A 14,258-nucleotide genomic window follows, 5' to 3' on the forward strand; every position below is an offset into this window, starting at 1 on the left:
AAACCTGGGACCATTGCAAGGGAACAATGAAACCCCAGGGAACTGGTGCTGCTTTTGCCTGTCTTGCCATATAATAAGTGTGTCCTTAACTGTCACTTTCAGTTTGGCTCATTGCCCTAATTGACCTCAATGCTTGATTACGATATTTTCTTCATGAGTCGACTCTTCTATTATTAACTTTTATAATAATATAAATATAATAAAAACAAGCATACAGGCTGGAGTTGTAGCTCAGTGGTAGAGCACTTACCTAGCATGTATGAGGCACTGGGTTCAATCCTCAGCACTAACAGAAACATAAATAAATAAAATAAAGGTATTGTGTCCATCTACAACTAAAAAATATTTTAAAAAAATAAGTATACAAAATTTTGGACTGGGGTTGGGCTCAGCGGTAGAGTGCTCGCCTAGCACATGTGAGGCCCTGTGTTTGATTCTCAGCACCACATAAAAATAAATAAATAAAACAAAGGTGTTGTGTCCAACTACAACAAATAAATAAATAAATAGTAAACAAAATTTTCTTCTTCTGGTATTATTTCTTCCTTGACATTAGTGAAACTTATGAGATTTCTTATGGTTAATATTTACACAGTGTGTCTTCTCCATTATTCTTACTCTCACTCATTGTTGTGTTTATTTATTTTGTGTGTGTGTTTATTTTTATTTTATTTTGTATGTTTAAGAGACAGAGCCTCGCTATGTTGCCCTGTCTCTGACTTCTTGGGCTCCAGGGATCTTCCTACCTTAGCCTCTCTATCTTTTATTCATGTTGACTTTAACCTATTAATTATAGTTGTTTTAAATTCCTGGTCAAATAATTCCAATATCTCTGCCAAATCTGAGTCTGATTCAGAAGCTTGCTTTGTCTTTTCAACCTATATTTTCTTTCTTTCTTTCTTGTTTTTTTAAGTATACCTTGTAATTTTTCCTTGATAGGTGACTGTGATATACTGGATAAAAGGAACCTCTGTAAGTCAGCCTTTAGCAGAGGGAGGGGCAGAAGGTACTTCCTTTCTGCCACGTGGAAGGCTATAATAGTAGGCTAGAGTTGGTATTTCCCTTCTCCCATTTTATTCATTTAGACTTTGAGAAAGTCCCTATAGGTTTGCTGTGGTTCAATTGTTCATCCTGGGGCACACCTTAAGAAGAGCAGAATGCCCTGGTATATTTCAAAATTTCCCTCCCTCGCTCCCCGCCTTTAAATAGGAGGGGATCCCTGCCCCCAATATTCACCCTCCTAACCCAGAAGAGAAATAAAACACACAAGAGTTTTGGGACTCCCCTATGTCTAGGTGCCCCTACAGTTTTTAACTCTCAGAATTATAGCCTCCAGCAGTTCATCAGTTAACATGTAGGTTTTCCTGCCCAGATACCAGTTCCCATAGCCACTGGTGTGGACAGATTGCTGCCCAGGTAAGTTGCAATTCTCGGTTTATGCCTTTTTGATTCTTCAGTTTGGGCAGCAAACTGTGACCTCACCATGGATCTAAATTTTCCCTTTGCTCAGCTTTTTCTGTAGTGAGGAGGGAGGGGTAGCTTCCAGCCTTCTCACACACTGGGCTGGAAACAATTCTTTGTGCTTCTTAAGCCTAATTTAACTAACTTGTTCCCATTAAAATGGTAGGTGCTGTTGGTTTAGTAGTGGGGGATATATCAGGTCAAGGAAGGTGTTACTGCACCTGCAGATTTGTCCAGACTCCAGGCAGTCCTCTGCTCTAAATAGCCTAGTCTGATGGGCTTATCAATTAAGCAGAGAAGTTACCCAGGATCTGTGTGAGAGAGGAACATTGTACTTTAATTTAAAAAACTGAGTTGGGTTACTAATACATCTTTAATGACTTTAAGGATAGTTTATATGCCATAGAATCTATCCATTGTAAATGTACAGTTTGGAATTTTTAGTAAAAGATAATAGTTGTACAATCATTACCAAAGTTTGATGTGATAACACTTCTACGGTGCCAAAAGGTACTGTAGTTTCAGTTTGTTGTCAATTCCAATGGTCAGCGCTAACCCCAGATAACCAGAGTTCAGTTTTTGGTCTCTATAGTTATGGCTTTTCTGGAAACTTCATATAAATTGAATAATAAAATATGCAGTCAATTGTCTCTTGCTTCTTTCACTTAGCATGTTTTTGAGGTTCATCTATATTAATCTATGCACAGTGGCTTATTCCTTTTGATTGCTGAGTAGCATTCCATTTGTACACATTTACACATTTTGTTTTTCCATTCACCGGCTGGTGTGCATTTAGATTATTTCTACCTCCAAACTGTTTTGAATAATGATGCCATAAATATTTGTGTGCAGATTGCTGGTTCACATGGTAAACTTTTCATTCTAAGAAATTTCTAAACCTTTTTACACAGTATCTATACAATTGTAAAGTATTCAACATCAGTGAATGTTTGCTTCAGTTTCTTCACATTCTTAACAAAACTTGGTATTGTTATTTTTTTTTAATGTCCTGGTTGAATACTTGCCTAAAGTATGCACAAGGCCTTCAGCTCAATTCCCAACACTGATACCGAACCCCTCCCCCCTCCCCGCAAATTCCATTCTTGGATACTATGTAATGCTATCTCCTGTGGTTTTCATTTTCCTTCCCTTTATGACTAATGATGTTGAGCATGTTTTTGGTGCTTATTAGGCATTTATACAGCTGTGGTGAAATATATATCAAAAATCTTTTCACACTGCACATTTGGAGGGGGTTCTAAAATTATAAAAACATATTCTATATGCAAGTGCTTCTTCAAATATAATATTTGCCAATATTTTTCCTTGTTTATGAATTGTTCCTTCATTTCCTAAATGTTGTGGTCTCAGAAATCAAAAGTTTTTCATTTTGATTAAGTCCATTCTATATTTTTTTCATAAAAATGGTGCCTTCGGTGTCATCTGCAAATAAAGACACATTTCTTTCTTTTCATTATGAATGCCTTGAGTTTATTGTTCTTGCTTTATTGAACTGGCTAGAAATACAAGCACCATATTAAATAGAAATGTTAAAATGTTGAAAAGGGATATCTTTGCCTTATTTCCGGCCTTTGGTGAAACCTTTACATCTTTCAAGATGAACAGAATGCTAGCTGTAGAGTCTTGTTTTGTTTTGTAAATGCCCTTTATCAGAATGAAGGATTTGGGTTTTTTCCCTAGTTTGTTGAGAATTGTTATTATGAATGATTTGTCATTAAATAAGTTGATAGGAAGATATTAAATTAATTTTGCATTCATGTGAGAAACTCCACTTTCTTCTCATAGTATATGATATTTTGTGTTTTGCAGGATCTTATTTGCTAGCTTTTAAGGATTTCATTTTGCCTATACTTATGAGATATATCACTGTATATTTTTCCTTGTGATATCTTTAACTTTGGTATCAGTATAAAACCAACTTCATAGAATAGATTGAGAAGTGTTTCCTCTTCTGCTTTCTGAAAGAGTCTGTGTGAATTTTTATTGATTCTTTAGTATATCATTGCTATAATTAATCTATTCATTAATAGAATTAGCTGGGCCTTGGCTTTCCTTTATTGGAATAATTTTAATTACAAATTGAAATATTTTCCCTGGTTATATATCCATTTATATTTTCCATAAATTAGTATTGTTTTATGTGATTTCTCTAATTTCTTGACATAAATTGTTAATAATATTTTATTATTATACTTTTCATTTCTCTAAGGTCCACAATGACTTCTGTTTTATTTCTGAGTTTGTATTTTATGTCTTTCTACTTCATTCATGATCAGTCTTGCTAAAGATTTATTATTATTCCTTCCAAAACAGCCTACAAACTTCTTCTTCTTCTTCTTCTTCTTCTTCTTCTTCTTCTTCTTCTTCTTCTTCTTCTTCTTCTTCCTCTTCCTCTTCCTCTTCTTCTTCTGGAAAAAAGAAAAAGAAGCTTTATTGCTCTGCTAGCAAAGGAGAAACCCAGGGGACTCCTATCACAAAAGCTGTGATTCTGCTCATCAGCAGGAATAGGAGGCTTTTAAAGAGTTGACTCAAAGGCTACATTTCATGTGTTCTTGGTTTGAGTTGTCGTTCACTTGTTAATTTGGGAGATAGTCATTTCTGAGATCTTATGGTACCATCCCCAAAGCCTGGATTACTTCATTCCTGTGGTGGGCATGTACTGAAGGACTGATAAATCACCTGAAATGGGGGAGAAAGGTAATCCTGTTTCCCCTGAGATTAGGGAAGGGGTGAGATTTGAGAGGAGCAGGGAAAGAGGTAGAGAAAGAAACATGTCCATTTTGAAAATAAGTTGTAGTGGCAGAGCAGCAAGGGCTATATTTAAAGCATAAAGTGGACCACTGTTACGTTTCCCCACTGTCAATTTCTACATTCCATGTCTACGGAAAAATGGGTAATGACATCTTTTTTTTAAATTTATTTTTTATTTAATTAGTTATACATGACAGTAGAATGCAATTATATACTTTGATATATCATACATAGATGGGATATAATTTCTCATTTTTCTGAGTGTACATATTGTAGAATCATATTGGTCATACAGTCACATATATACATAAAGTAATAATGTCTGTTTCACTCTACTATCTTTCTTACCCCACATCCCCTGCCTTCCCCTCCTTTCACTTCCCTCTACCTAATCTAAGGTAACACTATTCTTTTTTTTTTTTTTTGCCTTTATACATGTACTTTGTTGTTGTTGTTGTTTTGCATTACAATTCTTTTTTAAATTTGTTTTAATTAGTTACACATAACAGTACAATGATCTTGACATATCATACATTTGAAGCAGATGGGGTATAATTTCTCATTTTTCTAAGTGTACAGGTTGCAGACTCGCATTGGTCATGCAGTCACGTATATACACACAGCAATAATAATGTCTATTTCATTCTGCTGTCCTTCCTTTCCCCACTTCCCCTCCCCTCCCCTCCCATCACTTCTCTCTACCCAATCTAATATAATGACATCTCCAAACTGCTAAGTGAAGTCAGCCAATCCCTAAAAAACAAATGCCGAATGTCTTCTCTGATATAAGGAGAGGGGGGAGGTGACTCAAAATGGGGTAGAGAGGAAGAGCATGAGAAGAAGATTATCACTAAATAGGGAAGAGAGGTGGGAGGGAAAAGGAGGGAGAAGGGAAATTGCACGGAAGATGGAAGGAGACCCTCATCGTTATTCAAAATGCATGTATGATGATGTGAGGGGGAAAAAAAAGAAGTGTGTCGCATTACAATTCTTAATACACATATATACCACAATTTTTGTATCTCTGTTTGTATATAAAGTATGTTGACACATAATTCAAGTCTTCATACATGTACTTTGTATAATGATGCCCATCACATTCCACCATCCTTGCTAATCCCCTGCCCCCTCTTTTTCCCTCCCACCCCTCTTCCCTATCTAGAATTCATCTAATCCTCCCATGCTCTCCCTCCCTGCCCCACTGTGAGTCAACCTCCTTATATCAGAAAAAACATTCAGCATTTGTTTTCTTGGGATTGGCTGACTTCACTTAGCATTATCTTCTCCAGCACCATCCATTTATCTACAAATGCCATGGTTTTGTTCTTTTTTAATGCTGAGTAAAATTCCATTGTGTATATATGCCATATGGGTAATGACATCTCCAAACTGCTTCCTGATGAAAAGGGGAGAAGTGGGAGAAGTAGCCCCCAATCCTTGCTCTCTATCAGGTGGGGCGTGGACAGTAAAGGACATTCAGCATCAGAGTAGTCCAGAGATCCACAGTGGCAGATGGCAGTTGAGTGGACAAGGCATACATAGGACAGGAATCATGCAAATGGCCAAAATTGTTGCGACTTTCCTGAGTTCAGTTTCCTTTTTCTCAGAGTGGACCATGATGGAGCAACCTGTGCCATCTCCTATCTTTCCTGCAGTTGGCTCCCAACAAGTTCACCAGCACCGTGAATCCTCAGCATACAATTGGTTTCCTTGGAGAGCCAGGTCTGCCCAAGAGAACTGGAGCAGGGGCTGCTCTCGGGTTCCATCTGGGGTGCCAAATTTGGTGCCAAGAGCTCAGTCCTTGTCCCCAGTGCTAATCCAATAATGGTTTTGAGAAAAAGGAAAAAGAAGGTCTATTGCTTTGCTAGCAAAGGAGAAACACAGGGAAGTCCAACAGGATTCCAACCCCTACAGTGTGATGTAGCTGGAAGGCCTGTCAGAGACTGAGCCAATGGCACCACCTGATCTTAGAATTTCAAACTCCAAAGGTATGAGCCCAATGAACCTCTTTTCTCAGATATTTTGTTATAAAAACAGAAAATTGACTAGTACAATCATAGAAGATAACCTTTACTTTACAATGATAATTTTATAACTGTAACTACATAGCAAACATCATTCTTAGTTGTAAAATGTTATAGCTTGCCTTTAAAAGTAACGGATAAGCTGTCTTAGTCCTTCCTGTTCTGCTATGAAAGAACATCAGAGACTAGGTAATTTATAATAAATAGAAATTTCTTGGATCATGGTTCTGAAAGCTGGGAAATCCAAGATCAAGAGGCCAGAATCTAGCCATCACCTTCTTGCTGGATCATCTCATAGTGGAAGGGAATAGAGAGAAAAGAGTCCTAGCTCAAAACCCCAAACCCTGTTATAATTGGTATTGATTTATTCAGAGGGTGGAGCCCTCCCACTGGGCCCTGCCTTCCGAGACTGCTGCATTGCACATTAAGTTTTCAACACATGCTTTTTGGTGACGCATTCAGACCATAGCGTTGAATGTGTCATTCAGCATTGTACCCAGGGACCCAAATGATACAATAAAAAAATTTTAAAGCATTTTTAAAAAATTAGAACATAAGGATTTGAAAGGAGAAAATTAAAAAAATGTTTCTTTTTGAAGATAAGAAACCCAAACTTTTCTGTTATTCACCTAGCAAAGTTGACAAAATTGTATACTAATGTACAAATTCAGCAAGATTACCAGATACAAAATTAACATGTGAAAGCTAATTTCATTTTTATATCAGTAGTAATAAACATCAAGAAATGAAATTTAAATTGAAACTACTATAGCAAAAAAAAGTCAGTCCATAATAAACATAAAAAATGTACAAGCCTTTATGGTGTAACATTAATTGATATTCAGTAAAGAAGATATAAATTAATTGAGACAGAGATTCAGTATCTGAAAGATATTATTGTTGCTTAAATTGTTCTAGACCTATAGGGTTTGTTGTGTAACTTAATTTATATTTATATGGAAACAAAGGATCAAGAATTGCCAAGAATCTCCAATTTGCCAGAATTTTTCAGGAGCATTTCCTTTAAATGTTAATATACATAGATAAGAAATACACAGAAAATCAAACTCTTGTGTGGCTTATACAAAGTTCTTGGATAAAAGTTTCAAATAATTTTCAGAAAAGATCTTATTCTTAGATGTTATGTTGCAGCTTAAAATTAAATATAGGGAGACAATTTTCAATCATCAGTAATTTTGAATATTATCACAGTGACATGCTGATTTTTGTAACTTTTGCTTCAATGTTGTCAACATGACTTTGAGGATTGTTTCTACCTGGATTTTACCATTTCCATTTTATTCCTCAAATGAATCATGTATCACTAAAATAAAAGCTTCTATGCAAAATTATCAGGAAAGCACTTACAAATTGACATCTTAATAATCTTGCACAATGAAGGAACAATCACATCAGAGACTCACTACTTAAAGTTTAAAAAAAAATCTATTCAGAAGGACCCTTACAAATGCTCCTGCCTCTAGTTGCATGGCTTGGCATGTGATAAGCAATCGTATTTTGGGGGGGAGCGGGAAGGTACCAGGGATTGAATTTAGGTGTACTCACACACTGAATCATATTCCCAGCCTTATTTTGTATTTTATTTAGAGACAGGGTCTCTCTGAGTTTCTTAGTGCTTTGGTGTTGCTGAGACTGGCTTTGAACTTTCAATCCTCCTGGCTCAGCCTCCGGAGCCTCTGGGATTTACAGGCATGTGCCACCGTGCCGGGCTAGGCAACCTTTTTTTGAATTTTTTTTTCTTTTTTAGTTGCAGAGGGACCATGACACTTTTATTTCATTTATTTAAATCTGTGTGGTACCGAGGATTGAACCCAGGGCCTCACACGTGCCAGGTGAGCACTCTACCACTGAGCCACAACCCCAACCCCTAAGCAGTCTTTTTGAATGAATCTCAGTAATTGATTATAATCCAGCTCTGTGTATTTCTGGGTGTCTTCGCTTCTTGAGTCTTATAGAAAACCTGGTTGTCATTTTTGTAGCATAGTTTGGAAGTGCCTTCTTTCAAGAAATAATATATTTTATACTGTTTATATCCCACTGCGTGCTTTTCCTTCCTTTTTTGCGAGTACAATCTTTATGTTTTAATGACAAATTATGACCGTCTTTATACGTGTGTGATGTGTTTACATACTATTAAAGTATCATCTCTTTTTAAGAATATTGAAATGGCAGCTACATTCAACAAAAGTGACACAAATAAGTGGCCATAGCTCAGCTGATGTGAGGTTGAACAGTGCTGTAACTCACATGTGTAGGGAATGACAGTCATGCTGTGACTACCGCACAGCTGAGCACAGTAGTGACAGCCTCCATTGTGAGGTGCCGTTTGATCTCAGTAATGTTAAAACATGGAAAGAGTGTACCTCAGAATCAATAAGGTGCTTTTATCTTCCATGACTGGGGGAGTAGAAAAGGCATTTTGGAAGGAGACTGAAGCACAAGTTAAGTGCTGCAGTTAAGGAGAATGAATGTGTCCTATTGTCCCGATCATGGTCTATTACCTCAGAAGAATAAACCAGGGTGGTGAGAAAAGAAAAGGATCTTGAATGACAGGAGTGAGTCAGAGCTCATTCCCTTGGCAATTTGTTCTTCACCTGGGCTCCTTCAGATGGATGGATGTCTTTGTACACTAGGGGGCTCCAACACACAACACGTCGAATGAAAATATTGATAGCCCATTTTTTAAATTTTTTTTTTCCTTAATAAATATTCATTGAGCATGAACTGATAGGCATAACACTGAGCTCTGTAAGGACTACAGAAATGGTTGTATTTTCTACTCAGCCTTCGTGGGATTTACAATTTGGTAAGGGAGATGATGCATGTGGACAAGTGAAAATAAAGGGGGTCCTGACACACAGTGAAAGACTAGATGGAAGAATCCTGATAACTCAAAAGAGCAGCAAGTCCTTACCTAGATCATCTGTTCAAACTTCTTAGCCTTGGGGAAAAAAAATTAAACGTTTTCTCAATGAAGTGACCTGGAATTCAGGTCTGGGATCTCAGGGGATCCTTCAGACAGATTTGTGGGAGGGGTAAGAAGAGAAGCAGCCGCATCTTGTCCTTGAGGGGTGGCTGAGGTGGTGCTGGAGTCCAGTGCTTCTCACACAACTCAGCTCTGTTCTTCTTCCTTCCCCTATTTTCACAGACTTCCTCCTTGCCTTGTCTTCTTTCTTGAGCTATTCCACACCATAATGACCTGCCAGTGACTCAAACATGTAGCCTTAACCTTTAAGTGGCATTCTGGGCTAAAGTCACGCACTACCGACACCCTTTGTTAATAGCATTTCATTTTCCGGAGTTATAAGTCCATGTTCCAGGAACTGTGGCAAAAGATTCCCCACTTTCTCATTTTGACTTTCCTTCTTAGGGTTGGTGATTGAGAAACAGCCATATAATGATTCATTTTATTTATTTATTTTAAAACTTTAAAAGAACTATCAAACTTGAAAAGTGGGGAAAAAATACAATTCCCTTATCACATTTACTTGGAGTTAACTAATGTCTGCAATATTTTCTTTCTTTCTTTCGCTAAATATTGTTGTTATTGTGGCTGAAACATTAGAAAGTAAGCAGATATCAGAATTCTTTACTCCCAATTACTTCAATGTAGACATCCTAATAAGGATATTTCCCTACGTAATCTTAGTATAGTAATAAAGTTGGAAATTTAACACTCGTACATTATTATCTAATATGCAGTTCATATTCAAACTTTACCAATTATCTCATTAATGTTCTTCAGACCTTTTTTTTTTTCTGTTCTGGATCTGATCTAGGGTCACACTTTGCATTTAATTGTTATGTCTCTTTTAACCTTCTTTGGTTTGTAACTATTTTTTTTCATCATTAGCATTGACATTTTTTAGGAGTTCTGGTCTATTGAAAGTGTCTGAATTTGTGTTAGTCTGATGTCTCCACATAATTACATTCAGTTCAGGCCTTTTTGACAGAAAGTTACATGTTCTGAGAATATCACAGAAGGAAACATAAGATTTCCACTCCTTAAAAATTAAACCACTTTTTATTCCCTAAATATAACAGTGCCCATTTCCCTACAAGCATCACCAACAGAATATGTTTTCTGGGTTTTGAATTTACTGCCAATGTGACAGGTGAAAAATGATGTATGGGGCTGGGGATGTGGCTTGGGGCTGGGGATGTGGCTCAAGCGGTAGCGTGCTCGCCTGGCATGCGTGCGGCCCGGGTTCGATCCTCAGCACCACCTACAAAGATGTTGTGTCCGCCGAAAAACTAGGAAGTATTAAAAAAAAAAAAAACTTAAAAAAAAAAGAAAAATGATGTAGTTGTTTCTTGTTTATGTTTGTACCAGGGATTGATCTCAGGGGTGCTTAAACTCTGCACTATATCCCCAGCCTTTTTAAATATTTTATTTAGAGACAGGGTCTCACTGAGTTGCTTAGGATCTCACTAAATTGCTGAGGCTGGCTTTGAACTTGTGATCCTCCAGCCTCAGCCTCCCAAGCCACTGGGATTACAGATGTGAGCCACTGCGTCCAGCTGACCCAATTTTTTTTTTAAACTTCATAATAGTAGAATTAGAAGGCAATAAAATGAATCCATTTGAGCATGCCGTGGTATGAATTTTGACAACATATATAAGATATGAAATACGTCCATCACTCTAAAAACTTCTCCTTCTTTACATACCCCACCCCAACCCCTGTAAATTCTGGACCTTGAGAATGACTGATCTGCTTTCTGACACTATGTATTTATGTACCCTAGAATTTTGTATACATGAAATAATAAGAAATGTACACATTTGTGTCTGATTTCTGCTTCTCTGCATAATTTTTTTGTGATTCACTCATGTTGCTGCATATAGCAGTCATTTTTTTTATTTCTTATATTTCTTTATTAGAGAACAGCATCCCATTGTGTGAACATACCACAGGTTGTTGATCCACGGTCTTATTGATGTCTTGTTTACACTTTGTGGCTATTATGAATAAAGCTCTGTGGACATTTGTGAACAAGTCTTTTTAATTCTTTTAGGTAAATACATAGGAGCCAGGTTATCAGGTCATATTGTAGATATATTTCTAACCCAATAAGAAGTTTCCAAAGTTCTTATTATCATTATTCATCCGTACCAGCAATAGAGAGATCCCATTTCTCTACACCTCCACCAGTACTTAGTATGATCAATATTTAAAATTTTAGAATTAGTGGGTATGTAAAGTTTTCTCATTTTAGTCATTTTTTAAAAAAAAAATATGGTGGTTGTATTTTGAATGTCCTTGTTAACCAATGATTTTGATCACGTGTTCATGTACCATTTATATATCATTTGGAGTGATGCCTCTTTTCAAATGTTTGGCCCAGTTATTATTTGTCCTTTATTATTAAATTTAAGAAGTATTCACTCAGATATGTGGACTGCAAATATTTTATGCATTTATGCCTTGCCTTTTCATTTTCTTTACAGTATTTTTTTGAAGAGCAGTTCCAATTCTGATGAAATCAAACATTTTGTTTCTTTTATGGTTTGTGCATTTGTGTGACATCTAAGGAAATATATCCTGACATTGTGATTTTCAAACATGTTTTCTCTTTGAATTTTTACAGTTTTATCACTGTGTGTGTGCTACATGTATCTCAAAACATCATGATGTACCTCATAAGTATAAAATTAATAAAATGTAATATTAATAAAAGTAAAAATTAATAAAATGCAAAGTTTACATTGAACATTTTTCTGAAAGATAGTTTTAGCTGGGCATGGTGGCACAAACTTATAATCCTAGATACTCAGGAAGCTGAGGCAGGAGGATGGAAAGTTCAAGGCCAACCTGGGCAACTTATTGAGACCCTGTCTCAAAATCGAGAATAAAAAAAGGGCCTTGGGTATAGCACAGCATCCCCGAGTTTAATCCCCAGTCTCCAGTCCCACATACACAAAAATTAATTTAATTAATAGGTTTAGCATTACATTTAGGTCTATGATCCATTTTGAGAACCTCAAGTCTTTTGTCACTTCAGCCTCATAAAACCCCTCTTTTATTAAAAAAGAACTCTGAGGAGAAGGTTTAGGTGTGCTTTTTCCAAATAAATGCATTCTGAACAATAAGGCATTGTATGCGGAGAGAGAGACACACACAGAATAAATTCCTTTTATTTGTTAATTTTTTTTCTCTTGAGGACTTGATGTGTCAAGGGGTACATTGTATCAATTATTTTATTAAATGGTTAATTCTCCACATCTTCATTTTTCTTTCTTTCTTTTTGTAGAACTGGGGAGTGAACTTAGGGGGCACTCTACTATTGATTTATGTCTCAAGCCCTTTTTAAATTATTTAATTTTGAGCCAGGGACTTGCTAAATTGCTGAGGCCTGCCTCAAAATTACAATCTTCCTGCCTCAGCCTCCTCAGTAGCCTGGGATTAGGGGCATGGGCCACTGTTCCTGGCTCAGTATTCACTTTTCATATGTCTCTGTGAATTTTCATGAGAAGAATGCATCTTTGATACTTCATTTGATGCTGATTCCTCCCTGTGTTAGTGCTGCTTTTAGCAACAATCGATAATTCACAGGTGCCTGTGAGCACCGTGTACAAACCAAGCTGATGTAATAAATCAAGACCTATTTGAGTGGCAAGTCTCATAACTCCTACCAAACCAGTTCCTACAATGCATCTTTTCAATGCCTAAGCTCCTTGGTAGCTGTGAACCAAAACCTGTGAGATTCAAAAGAAGAAAAGCAATTAATCTTCCAAGGTAAAGAGAAACACCTGTAATCCAGGTATAAAACAGTTTTCAAAACTATGCCTTATATGCATAGCACATATTCCTGAAACATAGCCAATGGGGAAATAAAGCCCTGATATTTAAGTTAATAAGAATTTTTTTTTCACTTTTCCTTTTGCATTGTCATGGATAGAAGGAAATGACACACTGAAATGACGATGGGAGAAGAAGAGGAAATGGCAGTCACTGAGGGTGGAAAAATAAAGGCATAGACACTGAAAGGAGAAACAAAAACCAAATAACTCCAGAAAAAGGCACCAAAATAATTACATGGTATTCTTGTTAGGTTTTATATTAATTAAAAAACTATGAGTCAAGTTTCTAATTAAAAGGCTTCTAACAATTTGTAAAGATAAAAGATTCATCAGATAATTTCAGTAACAATTTTCAAGACCTACCTAATATTGGATGCACATACAATAAATAGCAACATTAAGTAGCAAAGAATGGTGCAGTCATCTTTTTATTGGTGTTGTTCATGTATTTAAATATTTTAGCAGCCTCATTCAGGAATAGTTGGTGTCAAATAAATTGTACATATTTAAAATACACAATTGGCACACCTGTGAATCCATGACCATAGTCAACATAACAAGTGTCAATCATACCCAGAAGATTTTTCCTGTCCTTTAATATTCTTTCCCTTTGCCCATCTCTACCACCTACCTACCCTCAGGTAACCACGGATCTTCATTCTTTCATTAGAGAGAATTTTAGAATTTCATATAAATAAATCCACTCCATATGTGTCCTTTGTTGTCTGGCTTTGAAGGTATCCACTGTTTACTTCTTTTTATTGGCAAATGAGATTCCATCATATCAGCATAAGTCATAAATTGTCTATTCATTTACTTGTTGGTGAGTATTTTTCCCCCCAGTGTTTGGCTATTACATGGAAGTCTGCTGTGCACATTCATAGGCATGGAAGTTTTTTTTTAAAATAAATATCTCAGAGTGGAAGAGCTGGATCGTGTAGTGGGAATATGTTTAACTTTTCAAAACAACACCAAACTATTTCACAAAGTGATAGTACTATTTTATCTGTCACCTAGCAGCTGGGAGAGTTCTAGGTCCTCCACATTCTTATCAAAGCTCCATAGGGTTGGTCTTCTTAATTGTAGCCAATTAAATTTATTGATTTAGTTTTAGTCACCTAAGAAATATGAGGTAGTGTTGCCAGGATGAACTATCACTGCCTGGTGTCTAGTGC

The sequence above is a fragment of the Marmota flaviventris genome, chromosome 3, assembly GCF_047511675.1.
Source record: "Marmota flaviventris isolate mMarFla1 chromosome 3, mMarFla1.hap1, whole genome shotgun sequence".
NCBI classification, from domain to species: Eukaryota; Metazoa; Chordata; class Mammalia; order Rodentia; family Sciuridae; genus Marmota; species Marmota flaviventris.